Here is a 10,427-nt window from a genome sequence, read left to right on the forward strand (position 1 = left end):
CTGGTCTGGAATTGGTATCCTTGCTCATTTTGGACTGACTTAGAAAATAATGCCTCATTGATTTTTCCACTGCCATCAGGTGATGTGGGGCCTCGACCTGCAGTGGAGTCAGGAGTAAGCATAGCAGTGGAAAAGATTTCGAGTATGATAATGGGGATCTTGGGGAGATTCCCTGGACCTGTAGGAGAAGGACTGGCTCCATTTTGCATCTGACTTATCTTTTTTTTTGTAGGATACGAACAGCAGTTGATCGAATTGAGCTCACACCTTTGGGATCACCTGTTTCCATATATGTTGGATTGTCCATCTGCAAGGCAGATGGGAAACACAGTAGGAGCAGCTGCCTGCTCCTCTTTCTTATGCTTACCTCCCTTGCATAGCCCTGCTCACCGAGTTTCTGGTCTGGAGTTGGTTTCCTTGGCCAGTGTGGTCTCAGTCTACCAGCAAGGCACAGTTGACAAGGCCACTGCAATCTGGTGGTGTGGTGCCAGCACCTGCAGTGGGGTCAGGAGTCAGCCAAGCAGTGGAAAAGCTTTGGGTAAGTACAAGGGACATTTCATAATATTTTGGGAGCCAGACAGACTACATTTTGGAGCTGTCTTATCTTTTTTTGGGAAACGTGACCACCAGTTCTTCCAGTTAAGCTCAGGCCCTTGGAATTATGGGTTTCCATTTTTGTTGGGCTGTCCATCTGCAAGGCAGATGGGAAGTACAGGAGGCGCAGCCTCCTGCTCCTCTTCCCCATGCTGCCCTCCCCTGCACAGCCCTGCTCACCGGGTTGCTGGTCTGGAATTGGTTTCCATGGCTATTTGGGTCTCATTCTGCCAGAAATGCCTCATTGACAAGGCCATTGCATCAGGTGGTGGAGGCCAGGTTCTGCAGTTGGATCAGGAATCAGCAAGGCAGTGGAAAAGTTTTGGGGAAGTACAGGGGAGTTTTCATAATATTTTGGGAGCAAAACAGTCTCCATTTTAGGGCTGACTTATCTTTTTTTGGTGATGTGACTACCAGTTGTTCCAATTGAGCTCAGGCCCTTGGGATCACGTGTTTCCAACTGTGTTGGACTGTCCATCTGCAAGGCGGTTGGGAAGCACAGCAGGAGCAGCCTGCTGCTCCTCTTCCTTGTGCTGCCCTCCCCTGCACAGCCCTGCTCACCGGGTTGCTGGTCTGGATTTGGTTTCCTTGGCCATTTGGGTCTCAAACCACCAGCAAGGCACAGTTGACAAGGCCACTGCAGTCAGGTGGTGTGCCAGCACCTGCAGTGGGGTCAGGAGTCAGCAAAGCAGTGGAAAAGCTTTGGGGTAAGAACAAGGGAGATTTCATAATATTTTGGGAGCCAGACAGACTTCATTTTGGTGCTGTCTTATCTTTTTTTGGGAGACGTGAACAGCAGTTGTTCCAATTGAGCTCAGGGACTTGGAATTATGGGTTTCCATTTTGTTGGGCTGTCCATCTGCAAGGCGGATGGGAAGTACAGGAGGCGCAGCCTGCTGCTCCTCTTCCTTATGCTGCCCTCCCCTGCACAGCCCTGCTCACTGGGTTGCTTATCTGGAATTGGTTTTCTTGGCCATTTGGGTCTCAATCTGCAAGCAAATCACAGTTGACAAGGCCACTGCAATCTGGTCGTGTGGTGCCAGCACCTGCAGTGGGGTCAGGAGTCAGCAAAGGAGTGGAAAAGCTTTGGGGTAAGTACAAGGGACATTTCATACTTTTTTGGGAGCAAAACAGGCTCCATTTTGAAGCTGACTTATCTTTGTTTGTAGGACATAAACACCAGTGATATTTCCCCTGCAGTCAGGTGGTATGGGGCCAGGACCTGCAGTGGAGTCAGGGGTAAGCATAGCAGTGGCAAATCTTTGGGGTAAGATCAGGGGGATCTTGGGGAGATTCCCTGTCCCTGTAGAAGCAAGACAGGCTCCATTCTGGGCCTGACATATTTTTTTGGAGGATACGTGACCACCAGTTGTTCCAGTTGACCACAGGCCCTTGGGGTCACGGGTTTCCGTTTGTGTTGGGCTGTCCATCTGCGAGGCAGATGGGAAGCACAGCAGGAGCAGCCTCCTGCTCCTCTCCCCCAGTAGCCCTCCCCTGCACAGCCCTGCTCAACAGGCTTCTGGTCTGGAATGGATATCACTGCTCATTTTGGACTGACTTAGAAAATAATGCCTTATGGATATTTCCACTGCAATCAGGTGATGTGGGGCTCGAACCTGCAGTGGAGTCAGGAGTAAGCATAGCAGTGGAAAAGCTTTCGGGTATGATCATAGAGATCTTGGGGAGATTCCCTGGCCATGTAGGAAAAAGACAGGCTCCATTTTGCATCTGACTTATCTTTTTTTGTAGGACACCAACACCAGTTGATCAAACTGGACCCAGGCCCTTGGGATCACGGGTTTCCATCTGTGTTGGGCTGTCCATCTGCAAGGGAGATGGGAAGCACAGCAGGAGCAGCCTCCTGCTCCTCTCCCCCATGCTGCCCTCCCCTGCACAGCCCTGCTCACCGGGTTGCTGGTCTGGATTTGGTTTCCATGGCCATTTGGTTCACTTTCTATCAGCACGCTTCATTGACAAGGCCACTGCAATCTGGTGGTGTGGTGCCAGCACCTGAAGTGGAGTCAGGAGTCAGCAAAGCAGTGGAAAAGCTTTGGTTTAGTAAGATCAGAGGGATCTTGAGGAGATTCCATGGTTCTGTAGGAGCAAGACAGGCTCCATTTTGGTGCAGACTTATCTTTTTTTTGTAGGACACCAACACTAGTTGATTGAACTGAGCTCATGCGCTCGGGATCGCCTGTTTCCATTTGTGTAGGGCTGTCCATCTGCAAGGCCGATGGGAAGCACAGGAGAAGCAGCCTCCTGCTCCTCTTCCCCATGCTGCCCTCCCCTGCACAGCCCTGCTCACCGGGTTGCTGGTCTGGAATTGGTTTCCATGGCTATTTGGGTCTCATTCTGCCAGAAATGCCTCATTGACAAGGCCATTGCATCAGGTGGTGGGAGGCCAGGTTCTGCAGTTGGATCAGGAATCAGCAAGGCAGTGGAAAAGTTTTGGGGAAGTACAGGGGAGTTTTCATAATATTTTGGGAGCAAAAGAGGCTCCATTTTAGGGCTGACTTATCTTTTTTTTGGTGATGTGACTACCAGTTGTTCCAATTGAGCTCAGGCCCTTGGGATCACGTGTTTCCAACTGTGTTGGACTGTCCATCTGCAAGGCGGTTGGGAAGCACAGCAGGAGCAGCCTGCTGCTCCTCTTCCTTATGCTGCCCTCCCCTGCACAGCCCTGCTCACCGGGTTGCTGGTCTGGAATTGGTTTCCTTGGCCATTGGGGTCTCAAACCACCAGCAAGGCACAGTTGACAAGGCCACTGCAATCAGGTGGTGTGGTGCCAGCACCTGCAGTGGGGTCAGGAGTCAGCCAAGCAGTGGAAAAGCTTTGGGGTAAGTACAAGGGACATTTCATATGTTTTGGGAGCAAGACAGACTACATTTTGGAGCTGACTTATCTTTTTTTGGTGATGTGACTACCAGTTGTTCCAATTAAGCTCAGGCCCTTGGAATTATGGGTTTCCATTTTTGTTGGGCTGTCCATCTGCAAGGCGGATGGGAAGTACAGGAGGCGCAGCCTGCTGCTCCTCTTCCTTATGCTGCCCTCCCCTGCACAGCCCTGCTCACCGGGTTGCTGGTCTGGATTTGGTTTCCTTGGCCATTTGGGTCTCAAACCACCAGCAAGGCACAGTTGACAAGGCCACTGCAGTCAGGTGGTGTGCCAGCACCTGCAGTGGGGTCAGGAGTCAGCCAAGCAGTGGAAAAGCTTTGGGGTAAGAACAAGGGAGATTTCATAATATTTTGGGAGCCAGACAGACTTCGTTTTGGTGCTGTCTTATCTTTTTTTGGGAGACGTGAACAGCAGTTGTTCCAATTGAGCTCAGGGCCTTGGGATCACGGGTTTCCATCTGTGCTGGGCTATACATCTGCAAGGCAGATGGGAAGCACAGCAGGAGCAGCCTCCTGCTCCTCACCCCCATGCTGCCCTCCCCTGCACAGCCCTGCTCACCGGGTTGCTTATCTGGAATTGGTTTCCTTGGCCATTTGGGTCTCAATCTGCAAGCAAAGCACAGTTGACAAGGCCACTGCAATCCGGTCGTGTGGTGCCAGCACCTGCAGTGGGGTCAGGAGTCAGCAAAGGAGTGGAAAAGCTTTGGGGTAAGTACAAGGGACATTTCATACTTTTTTGGGAGCAAAACAGGCTCCATTTTGAAGCTGACTTATCTTTGTTTGTCGGACATAAACACCAGTGATATTTCCCCTGCAATCAGGTGGTATGGGGCCAGGACCTGCAGTGGAGTCAGGAATAAGCATAGCAGTGGAAAATCTTTGGGGAAGATCAGGGGGATCTTGGGGAGGTTCCCTGGACCTGTAGGAGCAAGAGAGGCTCCATTTTGGAGCTGACTTATCTTTTTTTGGGAGACGTGAACACCAGTTGTTCCAATTGAGCTCAGGGCCTTGGGATTATGGGTTTCCATCTGTGCTGGGCTGTCCATCTGCAAGGCAGATGGGAAGCACAGGAGGAGCAGCCTCCTGCTCCTCTCTCCCATGCTGCCCTCCCCTGCACAGCCCTGCTCACCGGGCTTCTGGTCTGGAATTGGTATCCTTGCTCATTTTGGACTGACTTAGAAAATAATGCCTCATTGATTTTTCCACTGCCATCAGGTGATGTGGGGCCTCGACCTGCAGTGGAGTCAGGAGTAAGCATAGCAGTGGAAAAGATTTCGAGTATGATAATGGGGATCTTGGGGAGATTCCCTGGACCTGTAGGAGAAGGACTGGCTCCATTTTGCATCTGACTTATCTTTTTTTTGTAGGATACGAACAGCAGTTGATCGAATTGAGCTCACACCTTTGGGATCACCTGTTTCCATATATGTTGGATTGTCCATCTGCAAGGCAGATGGGAAACACAGTAGGAGCAGCTGCCTGCTCCTCTTTCTTATGCTTACCTCCCTTGCATAGCCCTGCTCACCGAGTTTCTGGTCTGGAGTTGGTTTCCTTGGCCAGTGTGGTCTCAGTCTACCAGCAAGGCACAGTTGACAAGGCCACTGCAATCTGGTGGTGTGGTGCCAGCACCTGCAGTGGGGTCAGGAGTCAGCCAAGCAGTGGAAAAGCTTTGGGTAAGTACAAGGGACATTTCATAATATTTTGGGAGCCAGACAGACTACATTTTGGAGCTGTCTTATCTTTTTTTGGGAAACGTGACCACCAGTTCTTCCAGTTAAGCTCAGGCCCTTGGAATTATGGGTTTCCATTTTTGTTGGGCTGTCCATCTGCAAGGCAGATGGGAAGTACAGGAGGCGCAGCCTGCTGCTCCTCTTCCTTATGCTGCCCTCCCCTGCACAGCCCTGCTCACTGGGTTGCTGGTCTGGATTTGGTTTCCATGGCCATTTGGGTCTCATTCTGCCAGAAATGCCTCATTGACAAGGCCACTGCAATCTGGTGGTGTGAGGCCAGGTTCTGCATTGGATCAGGAATCAGCAAAGCAGTGGAAAAGTTTTGGGGAAGTACAGGGGAGTTTTCATAATATTTTGGGAGCAAAACAGTCTCCATTTTAGGGCTGACTTATCTTTTTTTTGGTGATGTGACTACCAGTTGTTCCAATTGATCTCAGACCCTTGGGATCACGGGTTTCCATCTGTGCTGGGCTGTCCATCTGCAAAGCAGATGGGAAGCACAGGAGGAGCTGCCGCCTGTTCCCCACCACTGTGCTGCCCTCCCCTGCACAGCCCTGCTCACCGGATTACTGGTCTGGAATTGGTTTCCTTTGCCATTTGGGTCTCAAACCACCAGCAAGGCACAGTTGAGAAGGCCACTGCAGTCAGGTGGTGTGCCAGCACCTGCAGTGGGGTCAGGAGTCAGCCAAGCAGTGGAAAAGCTTTGGGGTAAGAACAAGGGACATTTCATAATATTTTGGGAGCCAGACAGACTTCATTTTGGTGCTGTCTTATCTTTTTTTGGGAGACGTGAACAGCAGTTGTCCCAATTGAGCTCAGGGACTTGGGATCACGGGTTTCCATCTGTGCTGGGCTATCCATCTGCAAGGCAGATGGGAAGCACAGCAGGAGCAGCCTCCTGCTCCTCTCCCCCATGCTGCCCTCCCCTGCACAGCCCTGCTCACTGGGTTGCTTATCTGGAATTGGTTTTCTTGGCCATTTGGGTCTCAATCTGCAAGCAAATCACAGTTGACAAGGCCACTGCAATCTGGTCGTGTGGTGCCAGCACCTGCAGTGGGGTCAGGAGTCAGCAAAGGAGTGGAAAAGCTTTGGGGTAAGTACAAGGGACATTTCATACTTTTTTGGGAGCAAAACAGGCTCCATTTTGAAGCTGACTTATCTTTGTTTGTAGGACATAAACACCAGTGATATTTCCCCTGCAATCAGGTGGTATGGGGCCAGGACCTGCAGCGGAGTCAGGGGTAAGCATAGCAGTGGCAAATCTTTGGGGTAAGATCAGGGGGATCTTGGGGAGATTCCCTGTCCCTGTAGAAGCAAGACAGGCTCCATTCTGGGCCTGACTTATTTTTTTGGAGGAGACGTGACCACCAGTTGTTCCAGTTGACCACAGGCCCTTGGGGTCACGGGTTTCCGTTTGTGTTGGGCTGTCCATCTGCGAGGCAGATGGGAAGCACAGCAGGAGCAGCCTCCTGCTCCTCTCCCCCATGCTGCCCTCCCCTGCACAGCCCTGCTCACCAGGCTTCTGGTCTGGAATTGGTATCCTTGCTCATTTTGGACTGACTTAGAAAATAATGCCTTATGGATATTTCCACTGCAATCAGGTGATGTGGGGCTCGAACCTGCAGTGGAGTCAGGAGTAAGCATAGCAGTGGAAAAGCTTTCGGGTATGATCATAGAGATCTTGGGGAGATTCCCTGGACATGTAGGAGAAGGACAGGCTCCATTTTGCATCTGACTTATCTTTTTTTGTAGGACACCAACACCAGTTGATCAAACTGAGCTCAGGCCCGTGGGATCACGGGTTTCCATCTGTGTTGGGCTGTCCATCTGCAAGGGAGATGGGAAGCACAGCAGGAGCAGCCTCCTGCTCCTCTCCCCCATGCTGCCCTCCCCTGCACAGCCCTGCTCACCGGGTTGCTGGTCTGGATTTGGTTTCCATGGCCATTTGGTTCACTTTCTATCAGCACGCTTCATTGACAAGGCCACTGCAATCTGGTGGTGTGGTGCCAGCACCTGAAGTGGAGTCAGGAGTCAGCAAAGCAGTGGAAAAGCTTTGGTTTAGTAAGATCAGAGGGATCTTGAGGAGATTCCATGGTTCTGTAGGAGCAAGACAGGCTCCATTTTGGTGCAGACTTATCTTTTTTTTGTAGGACACCAACACTAGTTGATTGAACTGAGCTCATGCGCTCGGGATCGCCTGTTTCCATTTGTGTAGGGCTGTCCATCTGCAAGGCCGATGGGAAGCACAGGAGAAGCAGCCTCCTGCTCCTCTTCCCCATGCTGCCCTCCCCTGCACAGCCCTGCTCACCGGGTTGCTGGTCTGGAATTGGTTTCCATGGCTATTTGGGTCTCATTCTGCCAGAAATGCCTCATTGACAAGGCCATTGCATCAGGTGGTGGGAGGCCAGGTTCTGCAGTTGGATCAGGAATCAGCAAGGCAGTGGAAAAGTTTTGGGGAAGTACAGGGGAGTTTTCATAATATTTTGGGAGCAAAAGAGGCTCCATTTTAGGGCTGACTTATCTTTTTTTTGGTGATGTGACTACCAGTTGTTCCAATTGAGCTCAGGCCCTTGGGATCACGTGTTTCCAACTGTGTTGGACTGTCCATCTGCAAGGCGGTTGGGAAGCACAGCAGGAGCAGCCTGCTGCTCCTCTTCCTTATGCTGCCCTCCCCTGCACAGCCCTGCTCACCGGGTTGCTGGTCTGCAATTGGTTTCCTTGGCCATTGGGGTCTCAAACCACCAGCAAGGCACAGTTGACAAGGCCACTGCAATCAGGTGGTGTGGTGCCAGCACCTGCAGTGGGGTCAGGAGTCAGCCAAGCAGTGGAAAAGCTTTGGGGTAAGAACAAGGGAGATTTCATAATATTTTGGGAGCCAGACAGACTTCGTTTTGGTGCTGTCTTATCTTTTTTTGGGAGACGTGAACAGCAGTTGTTCCAATTGAGCTCAGGGCCTTGGGATCACGGGTTTCCATCTGTGCTGGGCTATACATCTGCAAGGCAGATGGGAAGCACAGGAGGAGCAGCCTCCTGCTCCTCACCCCCATGCTGCCCTCCCCTGCACAGCCCTGCTCACCGGGTTGCTTATCTGGAATTGGTTTCCTTGGCCATTTGGGTCTCAATCTGCAAGCAAAGCACAGTTGACAAGGCCACTGCAATCCGGTCGTGTGGTGCCAGCACCTGCAGTGGGGTCAGGAGTCAGCCAAGTAGTGGAAAAGCTTTGGGGTAAGTACAAGGGACATTTCATACTTTTTTGGGAGCAAAACAGGCTCCATTTTGAAGCTGACTTATCTTTGTTTGTCGGACATAAACACCAGTGATATTTCCCCTGCAATCAGGTGGTATGGGGCCAGGACCTGCAGTGGAGTCAGGGGTAAGCATAGCAGTGGAAAATCTTTGGGGAAGATCAGGGGGATCTTGGGGAGGTTCCCTGGACCTGTAGGAGCAAGAGAGGCTCCATTTTGGAGCTGACTTATCTTTTTTTGGGAGACGTGAACACCAGTTGTTCCAATTGAGCTCAGGGCCTTGGGATTATGGGTTTCCATCTGTGCTGGGCTGTCCATCTGCGAGGCAGATGGGAAGCACAGGAGGAGCAGCCTCCTGCTCCTCTCTCCCATGCTGCCCTCCCCTGCACAGCCCTGCTCACCGGGCTTCTGGTCTGGAATTGGTATCCTTGCTCATTTTGGACTGACTTAGAAAATAATGCCTCATTGATTTTTCCACTGCCATCAGGTGATGTGGGGCCTCGACCTGCAGTGGAGTCAGGAGTAAGCATAGCAGTGGAAAAGATTTCGAGTATGATAATGGGGATCTTGGGGAGATTCCCTGGACCTGTAGGAGAAGGACTGGCTCCATTTTGCATCTGACTTATCTTTTTTTTGTAGGATACGAACAGCAGTTGATCGAATTGAGCTCACACCTTTGGGATCACCTGTTTCCATATATGTTGGATTGTCCATCTGCAAGGCAGATGGGAAACACAGTAGGAGCAGCTGCCTGCTCCTCTTTCTTATGCTTACCTCCCTTGCATAGCCCTGCTCACCGAGTTTCTGGTCTGGAGTTGGTTTCCTTGGCCAGTGTGGTCTCAGTCTACCAGCAAGGCACAGTTGACAAGGCCACTGCAATCTGGTGGTGTGGTGCCAGCACCTGCAGTGGGGTCAGGAGTCAGCCAAGCAGTGGAAAAGCTTTGGGGTAAGACCAAGGGAGATTTCATACTTTTTTTGGAGTAAAACAGGCTCCACTTCTGGGCTGACTTATCTTTTTTCGTACGGCATGAACACTAGTTGTTCCAATTGAGCTCAGGGCCTTGGGATCACCTGTTTGCATTTGTGTTGGACTGTCCATCTGCAAGGCAGATGGGAAGCTCAGGAGGAGCAGCCTCCTCCTCCTCAGCCTTGCTCACCTTTTTACTCTTCTTCAATATTTTCCTTGTTAAGAACTGGTCATCTGTTAGTTTCCAGAGTTTTTTAGTTTCCTGGTTTTATGTAGTTTTCAAATGACTTCTCTGTCCTGTAGAGCACTGCCCTCCTGTTTGTAGAGGGGGAGGACTGGAGCTAGTTGCCGTCTTGCTGTTTCCTTATCCCTCTGTGTGTCTGTGAGGGAAAGGAGCAGCTGCTGCCATCCATTCCCATGGGCTGCTCCTGACCACCACAGCCTTCACTCCCTTGGTTGCTGGGCAGGGAACTGTGGCTGGCTCTGCCCTTGTGATCAGCATTCTGTGCTGCTGTGACACCAAGCTGGCTCTGGAACCCATCCACGACCAGCCCTGTTCTCTTTAGACATGGCTATTTCAGCTGCTTTGTGGTTCCTAGAACTGGTGCCTGCTCCTGTTAATGTGGCCATGATGTATCAGGGCTGGTTCTGGCCTGGGATGGGGCTGCTGCCTTCCACCATCAATGTAATGCAGAAAGCAATGTCTTGTTTTTAAGTTTGTGCCCATTGGTACTTAAGCCATGTGATCATGAAGATCACAGCCATTGCCTTTCTCCCATCTCCTCCTGGAGCCAGACGGAGGTGATGAGAGGGAGGAGGAGCAGTGCCCTATAGAACAGCAGGAGGAGGAGTGCTCCTTCCTTCCCAGAATTTGTGCACACATGGCTGAGTCCTTGTTGAATGCCTTTTATTCCCATGGCTGAAAGGAGCATTTCTGACCTCGTGCTGCCCATTTCTGACCTTGTGCTGCCCCTGGAAATGTACCTCCCATTGCCAA

Source organism: Meleagris gallopavo, chromosome 4 (genome assembly GCF_905368555.1).
Source record: "Meleagris gallopavo chromosome 4, MGAL_WU_HG_1.1, whole genome shotgun sequence".
Classification (NCBI taxonomy): domain Eukaryota; kingdom Metazoa; phylum Chordata; class Aves; order Galliformes; family Phasianidae; genus Meleagris; species Meleagris gallopavo.